We start from the raw sequence: 15500 nt of genomic DNA, 5'->3' as shown, positions 1-15500 counted from the left end.
TTTTATTACAAAAGTGAATAAATAATATTAGAAAATAAATAGTTAGTGTCTTTTATATTGACGTACTCTTCAGCCACTTTCTTATGTTTCTTCTCCAAAACACACGCACCACACACAGTGTGGAGATGTAAGCTCCCTCCTCCGCCGTCGCCGTCGCCGTTGCCGGGGAATTTACAGCCACTAAAGGAGGCGTCCAAAGGGATCGCATTGATCCCAACTCAATTACACTATTTCTTTTTTTTTTCTTTCATTATATTTAATATACCATCTTTTTATAATATATTAAATTAGAATTCATATATTTGGATCATGCCATCTCTTTGGATTCATCCTTTGGTAGCTCAAAACATGAAGATCTGGTGAAGATCATGCAACGAAACGACGTCTCTAGGTTCGTGTCATCGGCCCATTTACTCAATATTTGGCTCCAACCAAAATAAGTGAAGATTGATACCAGGTTTGTGTTGTTGCTGTTAATGTTTCTTTGGCTCTTTGAGTGTTTAGCGTTTAGCCTGTCTGTTGGTGTTTCACTGAGATGTCGTTGTACTCTTCTGTTTTCAATTTTTGCGGCTTGACATTTGGCCGCCTGTCTTGAACCTCTGCTCGCTGCTTGCTGGCTCGAGCCTTTTTTAATTTATCAATAAATCTCTCTCTCACTCTTGAATTTATTTTCATGAGGAGAAAATGAATGAAATTGTTAAACAAAGATTTGGCGAGGAAGACCCAACATATTTGGTGACTGAAATCTCATGTATATAATTATTATATTATGCAGATCTAATTAACATTAATTCTTGAAAGTCCTGGTTAATTAATTTGCTTACTATTAATGGAACAGTGTTTTTTTCACCACATATCTCTAAAATAAGAAAAGTTAAGGGATATATGATTATTACTATCTGGCTTTAATATTTTAGTAAATGAAAAAACAGTGAAGGAAAATGATTATGTTATGTTATGCATATATGTATAATACAGCTGCCTAGCTGTAAATGAAATTTAGATTTTCATGTTCCATTGGGTGAGAACCTGTGAAAAAAGGGAAGTTCTTTTAACTTAATCCTTTGTGTTTGTCTTGCTATTTTTGCTAATTTTTCTCTGTTGTGGTTTTGGTTAAAACGTTTGCTTTTATATATACACTGATTTCACGGTGTTTTTTTATTGTCAAGACTTAAATAGGTACAATGTTTATATATATTAGTTTTAATTAATTAGGATATTAATATTTTATTCTGTTGAATGAGCTAATTTGTTCTAGGGCAAAGGTACGAATAATTGATGATAGTCGAGATAATAAGGGATGATGGTTTTGTCAGTTGAAATGAAAGAATTTTGGACAAGAAACACTGGTTTCAAAATAGGAAAATATGTAGGCCAAATGTTTCCCTCTTGGACTACACTTTATATTTGTAAAGGACATATGAAAAACACTATCTGTAGCAAAATTATGTGGCCTTATATATTCTGTCTAGCAACAATTCAAAATCTTATTTATCCAATTTTCAAATTTTCTTACCTTTATATATATATATATGACTTCTATAAATAATAATGCTATGATTTATTTACTTACACCAACTTTCTAAGAGAATATAAGAATTTTAAAATGTTTTAAATTGTTCTGAAGAGATTGATTAAAAACAAGCTCGGCTTAGAGAATTGATTTAGTTATTGTGTTACTAACTTACCTTCATGTGTTTTCTATATCTTTTTAACTGAGTTTATCCGATTTCTCTTGCAGATGATGATGGTGAATAAAGTCAGGATGTGTACTGTACTGCCCTTCAATGGTGCGGATGTACCGGCGGACTTCCCAAAAACACCTCCTGCCACGTCATAAGGACCTCCTACTGCACTGACAGGTCATAAGGGCATCCCACTGCACAATGACGGACATCACGACGGACATCCACAATAATAAAAATTCACAGATTCACAAATATGCAATTTACGGAATTAAAATTTCGACACGAATATGAAAAAAATGCAACCATTTTTTTTTAAAAAGCATACATATTTAAATTAAAAAAAATACATAGTTCACCAAAAAAACATCCCAAACCAAAAAACGATTCAAACAAAGTACATGTTATGTCTTGAATCTGTATAGTTTGCCGCTAGCCGAACGGGGTCCCGCTGTATATATAGAGTTTGCAACGAGCCGTATATATAGAGTTTACAACGAGTCGTATATATAGAGTTTAAAAAATAAATAAAAAAATTCAAAAATCGGGACGTCCTCCGAGACGTCCGTCGTAGCACCGCAATGGCGGATGCCACGACGGACGTCGCTGGAAGGCCGCGGATACCTCACATCCGCAACGGGACGTCCGTGTCCGCCTCTCCCGACCCAATGGCGGGCGTCCCGCGCGGATGCTCGGTCCGACGCCCGCCGCGACATCCGCCATCGCGGATGCTCTTACTTCTGTTTTTCATGGTCATCCTCATCCGTTATACTTGTTTTTGTTTTTATGATCATTTCATTATTTTATGTCATTGTTTCTGTTCTAAATTGTGCTTGCTAAATTTGGCTTTACACATTTCTTTTGTATCAAGAAATTTGTATAAAAATGGGGCTTTTAATTTATGTCATCTCTGTTTATGGGCCTTAAAATCCTGATAGCTTGAATTTTGGCCCAATTTACTAGTCTTAATTATAAAAAATATTTAAATGCTGAACTTTTTCGTGGCGAAATTTATTGGATATCTAATTATGTAGTTTTTGGATAAGTGAGACAAAAAAATTAACTTCAAGTTCAGACTACAGATTACTACTACTACTACTACTCCATTTATAAGCCAACATCGTATATTTTCTATGCGTATAATATATGCTGACTAAAGAATATCATAGATTCATGAATCAAAGACAAAATATTGTAGCCAGTCCCCACCCCCCAACTCTTTTATTTTGTTTTGTTAATTGTTATTATTACTTAGTACTAAAAGCCATTTAAAAAGCATTAATATCTTACTATTAAATGGAAGAAAAATGTTTTAAGAGACATAATGGCAATGCCATAATGAGTGTTAAATGATAATTTTATATTATACTGTATTTAATTTCTTATTAAATTTATGGTTTGTATATGTACATTCTTGTCCCTATAACCGTTACATCTTCTAATCAAAGTGAATAAGATTTGCTATCCTATAATTTTGACATACTTCTAATATTCCCTCAATTAACTAATTAGTTACAATAAATCTAAATTTATTTAAAAGTTAATAGTGATTCACATAGGATTCGCAAATGATGATAACTTAAATTAACTGATTTTTGGTTTAATATTATTAATAAAACCTATACTAATATTAAAAATATAAATACAAAATAGCCAAACATTTAATAATAAATTAATTGAAGATATACATGAAAAATGAGATAAATTAAAAATTACATGCTGCTCATAATTCTTTTTTTCATCAAAATAATTGAACATCGATATTACATGTTCTTAAATCATTAGTTAAGTTTATGATTTTAGTTTTATGAATTTCATAATTTTGATTTGAATTTTGTTTAAAAATTTAATTTTACTAATTTAATAATTTTTATTTCAATTCTTTAATTTTCTAAATTTCAATTTCTTTATTTTATTTTTTTTAATATTATAATCGGTTATCGATAAATAAAATAGACTTCTTGGCTCCACTCACTATGCAATAAATTAAAATTTTGATATATAATATTACTAATTAGTTTAGTGCTTTTATTTTAAGAATTTTATAATTTTAATTCTTTACTTTTAATATTTTTAATTTCTTTTAAAATCTTAATTTTTGAAACATTACATCCAATCCCAATAAAAAATAATCACATATTCTTAACTCATTTATTTAATATTATGAAGATATATACTTAAAGTTTTCTCTTTTATTTATAAAATATTAGGGTTATTGGCTCATTCACTATATTATGCAACAAATTAAAATTTGATAATCATACAGATTGATTAAGTATGCGGATTTGATTCCAATACTTCATGTTCTAAAATATTAATTTATTTAAATTCTTAATTTTTAGAAAATCAGACATCGATAAAAAAATAATCACATGATCTTAAAAGTCTATTTATGTCACGACCGCATTTTCTAAGGATAGAAAACACGGTTGATCGCGACTAGGGGAGGATTAAAGAAGCGGGGAAGAAAGGGGAAAACACAAATCGACCATAGCTCGAAACAAATGGAATAGCTCGAAATAAAATCAGAGTTTTGAACAAAATAGACTTGAGTCTTTTAAGATGCACAACAGAAGCAAATGAACGCGGTTCCATGTATGAAGACATGAACCTCCGAGAGTCACAATCTGACTGAATTAAATGTCTTGTCTCAATAGCACTTCCTCCACCACTTCGCTGCTCAACCTGCACATTTAGAAATATATGCAGGGCTGAGTACAAAAAGTACTCAGTGAACACATTGCCGAAAATTACACATATACATTTGAAAATATTGTCAAGCCATCATCACAGTAACACTCGGGGTGTTGTTGAAAAGACCTGAGCTTACTAAAAATATCACATTGGGTTGCAACCCTTTTTCGGTACTTAGCCATATCTGATCACATTGTGCCGTCGAGATGGTGTTCTCGCACGGTCACCTTCTCTGCCCATCATGTCAGAGGTATTCTTGTGCCGGGAAGGTGGCCACCTTCCACGGTCACCTGCTCTGCCCAACATGTCAGAGGTAGCTTGTGTACACTAGTCCGAGCGGGGACACCACCCTCACTGGGACCCGAATTCGACTTATATCATCATTCATAATTCCTTTGGCCTTAGCCAAACAGATAGGCATCGTACAAAAACATTTATGGCAAGACAACATCTTTAAAGATCACGAACATGTATTCGTGTTTTCATAAAATACGATTTGTATTTTAGTATAGAAAGCTCACCTCGTTCGCTTAAAACTCCTTCATTTGAATCTTTCATTCCGACTTTACTTACGGAGGGAACCTTTTGAAAATATCACAATAATAATAATACACTAATTAGACTCAAGGACAAATCTACTTAAATTAGAATGCATGCCTCATAATAATTCTCCTTTTCTTACTTCACTTATCTTTAAGAAATTTCTTAAACTCATATATTATTTGATGTTTCTATATTCTCTGTGTGGTTGCTAATTGCTAGGATTTGCTATTCTTATGTTCTTTACTATAGTTGTAATTTGTTAGTTCTTGGCAGGGGCAAAATTTTTGCCTATATGCATATGTGAAAAGCAGAAGAAAATATTTATGTTGTTGTTACATATCCTTTTTTTTTATAGAGAGGAAAAGGCTTTACTGCTACTTTCTACTGTGATGGATGTGTACGCCCACGCCCTCTTTCTTTTTCTGCTTTTGTTGGAAGTATTTTAGAGAAGTGTTGTTTGGTAGGAGGTGAGGTTGTGAAATGATGGTAGTTTGGTATATGTACGTGATTACAACAAGATTACAACAAGTCTGACATCTCATTTAATTCAGCATTAATTGCTGCTGTTTAAAAAAAAATCCGATCCTATCTTGTTCTAAACTTATCTACTCATTTTCTTTATGTTTAATTTACTTTATTATATTATTTTTGTATTTATTGATTAATTTGGTGTAGGAAAGAACCGATTCAAGCTTGTGGTTGTCCGCGTTGAAGTACACGATCTGCTTAGAATATAGGATGTATAGATTAAATTGTGTTGGACTTTTGTTGAATGTATCGGACATTAAAATTTTGATTTTGGGATCTTATTTATTTATTTAATTAAATTTATTATATTCATATAGGTGTAATATATTTACGTGTTCTATTCGCTTTTCTATCGTCAAACAACAACAACAAAAATCTTTCGTAGCTCGGATTTAATCGCCTAAAAGTCACTTATGTAGAGTTGTCAACTGGGCCGGGCTGGCCCAGCCCAGCTCGGCCCAGGCCCAGCTCGTTAGAGAAATGGAACGGGCTCGGGCTCGGGCTGGGCTTGTTGAGGGTAACGGGCTCTATTTGGGCCTATTTGTAACCCAGAACCGGCCCGGGACCAGGCCCGCTAGCAGCCCAGGCCCAGCCCAAGCCCAGCCCAAGCCCGGCCCAGGCCCAGCTCAGCCAGCTTAGCTTCAACCCACCACTTAATTAAATATGGTTAGGTGTAGATTTAATTAAAACTAATATATTTAATTGCAAGTGGGCCTTAATTAAAAAGTGACGTGCACTATTAATAAGAGAACCAGATTCCAAGTTTTCTTAATAAGAGAACCAGATTCCAAGATTTGGTAAATAAAAGAGGCGTTCTAGATCCAGCTTAGCTTCAACCCACCAGCTTCATTCTCAATTTTCATTCCATTCGTCGGCGGTCGGTCTTCTTCTCCAATTCCAAGTTTTCAACGGTATAATCTTAATTGTTCTTCTCTAATTCTCCTATAAATACATGTAATTGTATTCTCCATCCATCTTCATCCCTACTCCAATCCTCTTACTCTTATTCTCTGCATCCTCAGTCATTGTTGTCGAGAATCATCCATCTTCATCCAACTGTTCATCTGGTGGATTTGGTGTTGTCGAGAATCATCCAACTGTTCATCTTCATCCAATCGAACTGTTCTGGTTTGTTTTAATTTTGATTTATATAACTGTTCTTGGTTTCATATTTGTTACTGTGGATTTTTTATACAACTAATTTTGCTCCAGTTGTGATTTATTTGATATAGCTTCATTGCTTATTTATTTATTGGCTATTTTATATCTTAAAAATGAAAAGATTTATGGGCATGTCTCCTAGTTCATCTTCCAGAACACCACAAAACGAGTCTGTTCCACTTTTTTCAGAATCTGCATCACAGCCACAACATGTAAACTTAGAGGAGGACCAAACCACTTTTGTTGAAACCCAAACTTCTATTGCAGTTAAAAAACCACCCGTTAGATCTAAGACTAGTAAAGTGTGGAATTATTTTACCTTGAATGATGAAAAAGCAGCTTGTAAGCTATGTAAGGTCAAATTTGCTTTTAAAGTTAATTATGGCACTGGTACTTTAACTAGACATTTGAATAATCATCACAAGAATTGGGAAGATAATGACTTGTTAGATGATAGTAGACAACAAAATTTAGATATTTCATCTAGTGGTGCTGTTATAAATTGTGCATATAAACAAGATGAAGTGAGAATTGAACTTGCTAAACTTGTTATAGGAGCTGAACTTCCTTTTAATTTTGTGGAAACTCAATATTTTGCAAATTTTATGAAAAAAACTCAACCTCGTTTTAAAAGTGTTTCACGAAACACTTGTTACAAAGATGGTTACAAAATATATGAATTTGAAATTATTGCTTTGAAAACATTGTTTTCTAAATAAAAACAGCAATGATTGTTCATCTAGTTATGCACTTCTAATAAAATAAAAAAGAGGAAAAGTGATTCTGGTACTAGATCAACAAATGAGCTTAAACATTATTTAAGCTTAGATTTAGTGGAAAATTCTGAGGATTTTGATATTCTACATTGGTGGAAAATGGAACAAAAAAATTATCCTATTTTATCTATGATTGCACGTGATCTACTAACAAGTCAAATGTCTAGTGTAGCATCCGAAAGTGCTTTTAGTGCAGGTGCAAGAACAGTGACAGATAGAAGAACTCGATTGACACCAAAATCTATTAAATTTTGCATGCTTTTGAAGAATTGGATGGATGAAGAATTTCGATTGAACAAGTTGAAGAGGCTCGAAAGATATAGAATGTCAGAAATGAAAGAAGAAGGTTAAGAAGATGAAGGCGGTGAACCGGATTTGGTAATTAATGCACAAGAAGATCAAGAGCCAGATATCGAGAGGTTTTATTTTCCAATAACGGATTATTACTATTCAAGTACTAATGATCCAAACTTTACTTTTGATTGGCAAAATTATCCGGATTAACTCTTCGAACATGTAATATTTTTTGTAATTTTACAATTGAAGTATTTACATTTAAGAAATTTTTTGTTTATGTTGATTATTATTAAATTGTCGAAGCTCGGCCCGGCCCAGCTCGGCCCACTGACCAAGTGGGCCTGGGCTGGGCTGGGTTGAGATATATGAAAATAAGCCCGGCCCGGCACAGCTCTTTTCAGACCCTGGTCCTGGCCGAGCTGGCCTCAACACCCTCGGGCCTCGCCGGGCCTGGGCCGAGCTGGGCCAGCCCGGCCCAGTTGACAACTCTACACTTATGTAGATAATCAAGCTAATAATATTGTTTCTAATAATATCGGTTTAGCGGGTCGTTACAATTTAATATTTTTAAGTTATATAGTTAATACTTTCTCTTTTTCTAGTATAAATATGTAGTATAATTCTTAGCTCAGTTCGCTATATCATGCAACAAATTAAAATTAATCGTATATGATATGGAGTATTAATACTTGTTGAGTTTGCGGTTTTGATTTTAAAATTTTCATAATTTTAATTTTAATTTTTCACGTTTCCAAAATTTTAGTTTCTTTAAATTTTTAATTTTTTAATATTACAACTCATATCATTTAATCATATGTTGTTGAAATTTTAAAGCCATTTTAGTATTTTTCTTCCTAACTCTTTAATATAGATAAAATGAGTTAATGATTATTTATATTCTTAATTTTAAATCTCAATTAGTTGATATATGATACAATAAAATAGTAATGTAAAACGTGAGTAGTAGTCTCATCCAATTATTTCATAGTATTAAACAATTCCTAAAAATTATGAAATACAATCTTATTTTCTGGAAACAATAATAATAGTCATGTATTATTAATGGCAGGGTAAAATAGTCTCAATATAAAAAATAGTTATGGCAAAAAAACATAGGGGTATTATTAGGGATGGGGAAAAATATCAAAAAAATGATATATCGCTCGTATCGTATTGAAAAATATCAAAAAATTATCGAATTTTCGATATATCGTAATTTTCGATACGATACGATACGATAATGTATCGTAAGTTTTCGATACGATAACGATATAAATTTCCTTATATCGCCATATATCATTTTATATCGAATATACGATATATATCGATATTTTCGATATATCGTTTTATATCGAATATACGATATATATCGTATATATCGAAACATATTGAAATTCAATACATATTAAAATTATAAATTATAAATATATATAAATCCATTTAATTGTACTTGGTGTGTTGTATTTTGATTATGGAGATAAGAACACTATTAATTTTATTGTGTTTAAGTTTATTAATTTTTGTGTGAATTTTAAGTTTTGAAATTATAATTTTCGATATACAGGTATTCGATACGATATCGATATTGATATTATCCATATCGAAAGTTCGATATATCGAATTCGATATATCTAAACTTTCGATACGATAACGATATTATATTCTTTCATATCGATATTTTCGATACAATATAAGATACAACGTTTTCGATACGATATCTCGTATCGACCCCCCCTAGGTATTATGGCATGGAGACATTATGGCTTTAAGTCCATCTGCAACGCTGTCTCTTATCCGTCCTTTAAATTACTATTCATGGTCACTGTACTTTTTTACTCCATCTCTTAACTAAGGGACGAAACCTGCAACCCTCAATCTCTTATCCGTCCCGTAACCGTCTCTTAAATTACTATTCATTCAATTTCATTTTTTATTTTTATTTCCAACCAAATTCAATTAATAAAAACACACTTTATTAAATAAAATAAAATTACAACATAAAATAAAAATACAACTTAAAATTTAAAAATATAAAAAACATAATTAAAATCCTAAAAAAATAAAATTACATAATTTAAAATACAATATTATAGAAAATAAAAAAAAACTACTCCGCCGGCGAATCATCCCCCGAAGGCGGTGGAGGTGCACTGAAGCCACCTGGAGCGGAATACCAAGTTGTCTTGCCATAAACTCAATTCCGCAAGATAGGCTTGGTATTGGGAGGCGTCATGCGGAAGTGTCCGTCATTGTGGCGGTCATGTACATGGACATTAGGGAGTTCGAGGGTGCCCCCGAGCCCGAGCCTGCCTGACTTGATTAGGCTCGGCCCCTCCTCCCTCTAGCCACCTTCGCCGCATTCTTCCCTTGCGACCGACGGCGCCCACGGAGGACCCCCCGGCATCGTCTGCCGTACCCTCAACCTCCTGCGAGGCAAAACTCTTGTGCGGAGCTGCCCGAACGCCCTCACTAGACGAGTATTGGCCACTCGCCGTGTGCTTTGTGCGCTTCGAGTCGAGCCCGAGCTGGACCGGACACCGCCGCCCACCTATCCTCGTCTTTGACGACCTCCCAAACATCGACATGTTTGAATTGTTTGGCGGTGTCGTCGAAGTAGACTCGCAAAGCCGACCTCAGAATGTCGGCTCCCGTGCTCCGCTTTGTAATGAGCCGCTTCACTCTTGTTGATGGCGCAAAATTTTTTGACCTCTCTGTCGACTCGGTCAAAGTGAGCGCGGAGCATCTTATATGTGCGGCGGCAGGACTCCTTCGGCTTAATCTCGTGGTAGGCCACGGTGACCTTTTCCCAGAAGCACTTCCGGATTGTTGATTCCCGACGATGGGATAGTACGAGACGCTGATCTAGGCGTTGTACACCGCCAGCGTTTCTTTGGGGCTGTACGGATGCCGGCCTAGATCCTCCTCCTCCTCCTCCTCGTCCGTCTCCGCCCTGAACTTTCCACCGCCTTGGCCTTCTTCCGGAGTGGGTTCAACGGAATAATCCTCCCGAATCTGGGATAATCCCTGCGAATACCTCGGGGCGGAGGGACGGGCGTATGCATCCACATCAAAATGGGGTTGGTACCCCGGCGTCGACGAACCGGAACCACCACCTAGGACATTGTACATGCCCCCCCAGTTGCCGAACGCGTTGATGTCGAACCCGCCGGAGCCGCCACCGCCACCGCCAAAGTTTCCGTCGCTGGACATTTTGTGATGAGAGGTTAGATGAAAATTGAAGAGGAAATGGAGATGATTTGGGAAGAATAGATGTGTATTTGTGTGTGAGATGAGATGAAATAGAGTATTTATAGAATAAAAAAATAAAAAATAATAAAAAAGAAAAGAAAAAATGGTAATATTATTTTTTTTGTTTTTTTTTTAATTCGAATTTTTTTAAAAAAATTATTTATTGCGTCAGGTGATGATGCCCACTCGCGGGCCGGTGAGTGGGCGTCACGCATGGCGCCGGAGCGCGCCACGTCGCGCTGGCGCATGGTGAGACTTCTCGCCGCCGTCTCGTCTCACCATGAGTGAGACGTCTCGTTTCCGGATGCTGCAACGCGTCACGCCGCTGTCTCGTCCAGGTGTAACGGATTACGGGTCACCCCGCGTGACGCGTTGCGGGTGCCTAAATCACTACTCTAAATGAAAATCGAAAGGAATGACTATTGAAAACGGTGGTCCAAAACATTCCTTCAACACATTAAATGTGTCGTTACATGGAAAATAAACAACATTTAATATGACATAATGGAGAAAATATTTAAGTAACCAAATGAGATATACTCCCTCCGTTCCATAGTAGTGGAGTCATTTTGCCATTTTGGTACATTCCATAGTAGTGGAGTCATTTCCTTTTTTAGTAAAAGTTAACACATTTCTTCTCACTTACTTTACTCTCTCTTACTTTATTCTCTCTTCATCTCTCTACTTTCTTAATCTCCATGCCGAAAAGAAATGCCTCCACTACTATGGAATGGAGGGAGTATAAAAAGAATTCGGTAGAAAATATGACAATATAAATAACTAAACTAATGAATTTATGAAATTACCACTCCTTCGTCTACCACTAAATGTCTTGTATTACTATCATTTTGGGATGTTCATTATTAATCTCATTTTACATTTTCTATTTTTATCCGTCACCCTATTGTCTCCTTTGTAAAAATTTAGAGGCCCATTGCAAGCACGCACGGAAAATGTCTCTAAAATAATATATAAAAAATATGATATAGTATATTTTTATTACTATTTTTTTCTACTACTACTATTTTATTCAATTGATTAGTATTGATTTTTTATTTATATCGCTATGACTCCGAACTTGATCTATTGTTTATAGTGGTTTGTTTTACCGGCTGAGGTGCATTTAAGAAAGTAATAAAAGTGAGTTGAAAAATTTAGTGAAACGTGGTTCCTACTTTTATATATTAATTTTATAATAAAAAAAGCGAAATGAAATAAATTTTATGGGACATAAAATAGGACAAGCTTTGTGGGACATGAGAGTAAAATTTATGTCGAGTCAAGGTGAAATTTAATCGGGAATTAGGGAAATAATAAATGAGGGATTTGTAAATGCAACACAAAATCTATATCTACCTTCTTTCTACTTATCTTCCAAATGCAAAGTGATTGAGTACTCATTTTCCCCCAAATTCAACCCAAACCCTAATTCCTCTCCGCTGTAGGGAAAAATGTTCGAATTCCGTCCATTGCCGACCCCTTCCTGCTCGATTCATCCACTACTCTCTCTGATTTTCATTTCCACGCTGCTTTCAGCTATCCAGCTCTCTCTCTCCATCCCCCACAAGCCACATCTCGGTTCGATCTCGTCCTCATCGGCGACGCCAAGCTCACTAACAACAGCAGCTCCTTCATTCGCCTTACCACCCACAATTTCCTCTCCCAGCGCCGGTTTGATCGTCCAGAAAAGGCCCATTAGGCTCTCGAGTCCGACCTCGAAATCGAAAAGCCCGTTTCGTTCTCCACTGATTTCACATTCTCAATCTCGCCTCACAATGGCGATGGATTGGCCTTTCTGATCGCGCCCAGAACCTTCCAGTCCACATTTTCCGGAGAACGTTTCGGTCTTTCGAAGAAAATCGGTTTCTCGGGGTCGAATCGACACATCGGTTGATGAAAAATGTGGGGATTTGAACGCGAACCACGTCGGTCTTGACATCGGAAGCCTCGCTTCGGTGAAGACGAGCAATGTTCGTCGATTGGCTTGGATTGAAGAGTGGAGTGAAGCTGCATTCTGGATTGATTACGATTCGAGCTCGAAGAGGATTGAGGTTAGGTTGAGCAAATTTGGAATTGCTAGGCCTTACAGTCCTCTGTTGGTTATAAGGTTGATTTGGGTGAAATGTGGAGAAGTGAAGATGTGTTGTTGGATTGAGTTCGTCTACTGGAAACTCAATGCAGACTAGCAGTGTGTATTCATGGAACTTCAGGACTAGGGAGGTTCCGCAGTGCTGCATTCACAGCCATTGAATCCGAGGGCATTTTCAGGGAGAAGCTGGCACAGAAGAGAAAGATTTGTGCTCTTGGTTTTATTTCTGGATTGGTTTTCTTGACAGGATGTGGGGCTTGCTGGCACTGGTTGTGATGTTCCTGTGGGCATTTTCGAGAATGGCTCGGAGACTGTGCTGACTATCCCGGGAAATGCACTGTGCATTCGGGTGATTTCAGGTATGAAAAGATCAATGTTGTTGTTGGAGATGGCACACCTGATGCTAAGAAGTAGAGTTTGATATGTGCTTGCTTTATTTTATGTTTTGTAATAGTATATAATGTGATGGATTATGTAGTTTCTGGCTGTCTTGAACCAAAATAATGGAGCAGTTTGTTTGTGGCATATTTTGGATTGTTACTTGCCTTTATTGCTTGGTTTAAGCTGATGATATCTGTATAATTAGAAGAGAGATAACTATGAAGTGTTGCTTGAATTTGTGAGCTAGGTTTGGTAGTCGTCGTATCTTCGAGACCAAATGATAAGAGAACGGGAGGCAGTGATGAGCTTTAGTAATGCATCCCTTAGGAAGATGTCCTGTTCACTAGAAGCATAGAATCTGAGTAATATTGTTAACTTTGAATATGTTATAACAGTATAAAACTGTTTACAGAAGCCAAAGTCCGAACATAGAGTAAGGTGTGATTTCCAGCGCCTTATAAGTATACGACACATAGAATCGTGTTCTGCATCTGTTAGCGAATGTGCTTCTGTGAATTCTTGAACACACTAGCGCAGTTTGAATGGCGTTTGCTTACTCTTAATCAGGAAGTAGACATTACTAATCAATTGTACATATTATGTCCAAAGTTAAATGCAGATTTGATTAGGGAATTTTTAATGTTAGAACAATTGCAAAAGTGGCTTACTTACTACCACAGCGTCGACCAGCCAGTTTTCGCATCCGTTTTCTCTGACTAAGGTAGTATCTGTGTGAATTGGCTAATGAAAATTGCTGTTTCGACACAATAAGGATACACACACAAAGAGGTGCTCTATTCGTGCTTCTTGTCTCGTGTCAAGATTTCGCTCCTCGTTGTTTGTTGACATGATAACTAGTACTCCATCCATCCCAAGATATTAGACTCATTTCTTTGCACAAGAATTTAGGAGGTGTTGTTTAGTGGTGTAAGTGAAGTTGGTAATAAATTAGATTTTTACCATAAATAGAAATAGCTCAAGTATGTGGACATCCCAAAGTGGTATACGAGTCTAATAACTTGGGACGGAGGGAGTATAAAGTTTGTTGTTGAACCTGGAATAACTAATTGAATGTGTCTACTTCTGCCCTCTTAAGCTGACAAAGTATTTCATGTTTCTGGAAAATAGGCATCTTAATTTTTATTGATTATTGAACACTAATTTTAATATGGTTCCATATATGTCACAGTTCACACAACCTTTTTAAACTCAGATGCCTAATGACTCAATTTTAATAATTGAGTAGCAAAGTTCAAATGTGCACAATTGTTTGATTATACTACATTTGTTTAACATGAATCATTATAAACTTCTTTATTAGAAACAACCTTTCCCAAAAAAAGAGAATATATTGTAAACAAATAAAAGATTCTCAACTCCATGATTGTGATTTGTGAAGATATTTGTGGTTGATGACATGAGGGGAAAATTGGTGGTGCACCGTTGTTTTAAATAATATGATAGTAGAGATTATTTAATAATATACCAGATCCTCAAATCTCTAGTGGGACACCAAATCAAACATACTGGCAAAGAAATATTGAAACATGTATGTTTTTAAAAAATCAACATGTAAAATCAAGAGTTTTATAAAAGAGATTCTTGAAATATCCACCACTAAATTCGCACTTTGTTTTACTATTTTAATTAATAAATCTTATATTTTATCATAAACTTAATATATAAATATAGGATTTAAATTCTATTAACTATTTTCTTTTAAATTAAGTAAAATTAAATTTTTAGGGAAAATGATGTTACGATTAAATTTAAGAAGCTTAGCTCGAATTACGAACAAATGTTATAATTTTATTTTACTTGAATAAAAAATCTAATGAAATGACCAATAAAATTCATCACACCATGTATGTATTTTAATAAAGCTTACATCACTTGTACAGGTATACGATACTTAATATATATTGAATGCCCCACTATAAATTTCTATTTCAAAAAGAAAGTCTTTTTTTATATAAAAATAATCGAATTTAATAGTCTGTCATGTTATACACTAACCACAACTTTCTTAATTATATTTATCAAAATCAATAGCTCATTAATAGCATAATATATTAAAATGATCCTTGATCTTTGTAT

General features: G+C 35.2%; 1 long non-coding RNA gene across 1 annotated transcript; it reads left to right on the top strand.

Moving 5' to 3' along the window:
• The first annotated feature begins 6230 nt into the window (after nucleotides 1-6230).
• LOC121789641 lies at nucleotides 6231-7961 on the top strand. Its single transcript, XR_006048101.1, has 2 exons — nucleotides 6231-6361; nucleotides 6473-7961. It is a non-coding gene; the product is annotated as an uncharacterized LOC121789641 (long non-coding RNA).
• The last annotated feature ends 7539 nt before the right edge of the window (nucleotides 7962-15500 follow it).

The sequence above is a fragment of the Salvia splendens genome, unplaced genomic scaffold, assembly GCF_004379255.2.
Source record: "Salvia splendens isolate huo1 unplaced genomic scaffold, SspV2 ctg296, whole genome shotgun sequence".
Taxonomy (NCBI): domain Eukaryota; kingdom Viridiplantae; phylum Streptophyta; class Magnoliopsida; order Lamiales; family Lamiaceae; genus Salvia; species Salvia splendens.
This window is presented reverse-complemented; position numbering and strand designations above follow the sequence as displayed.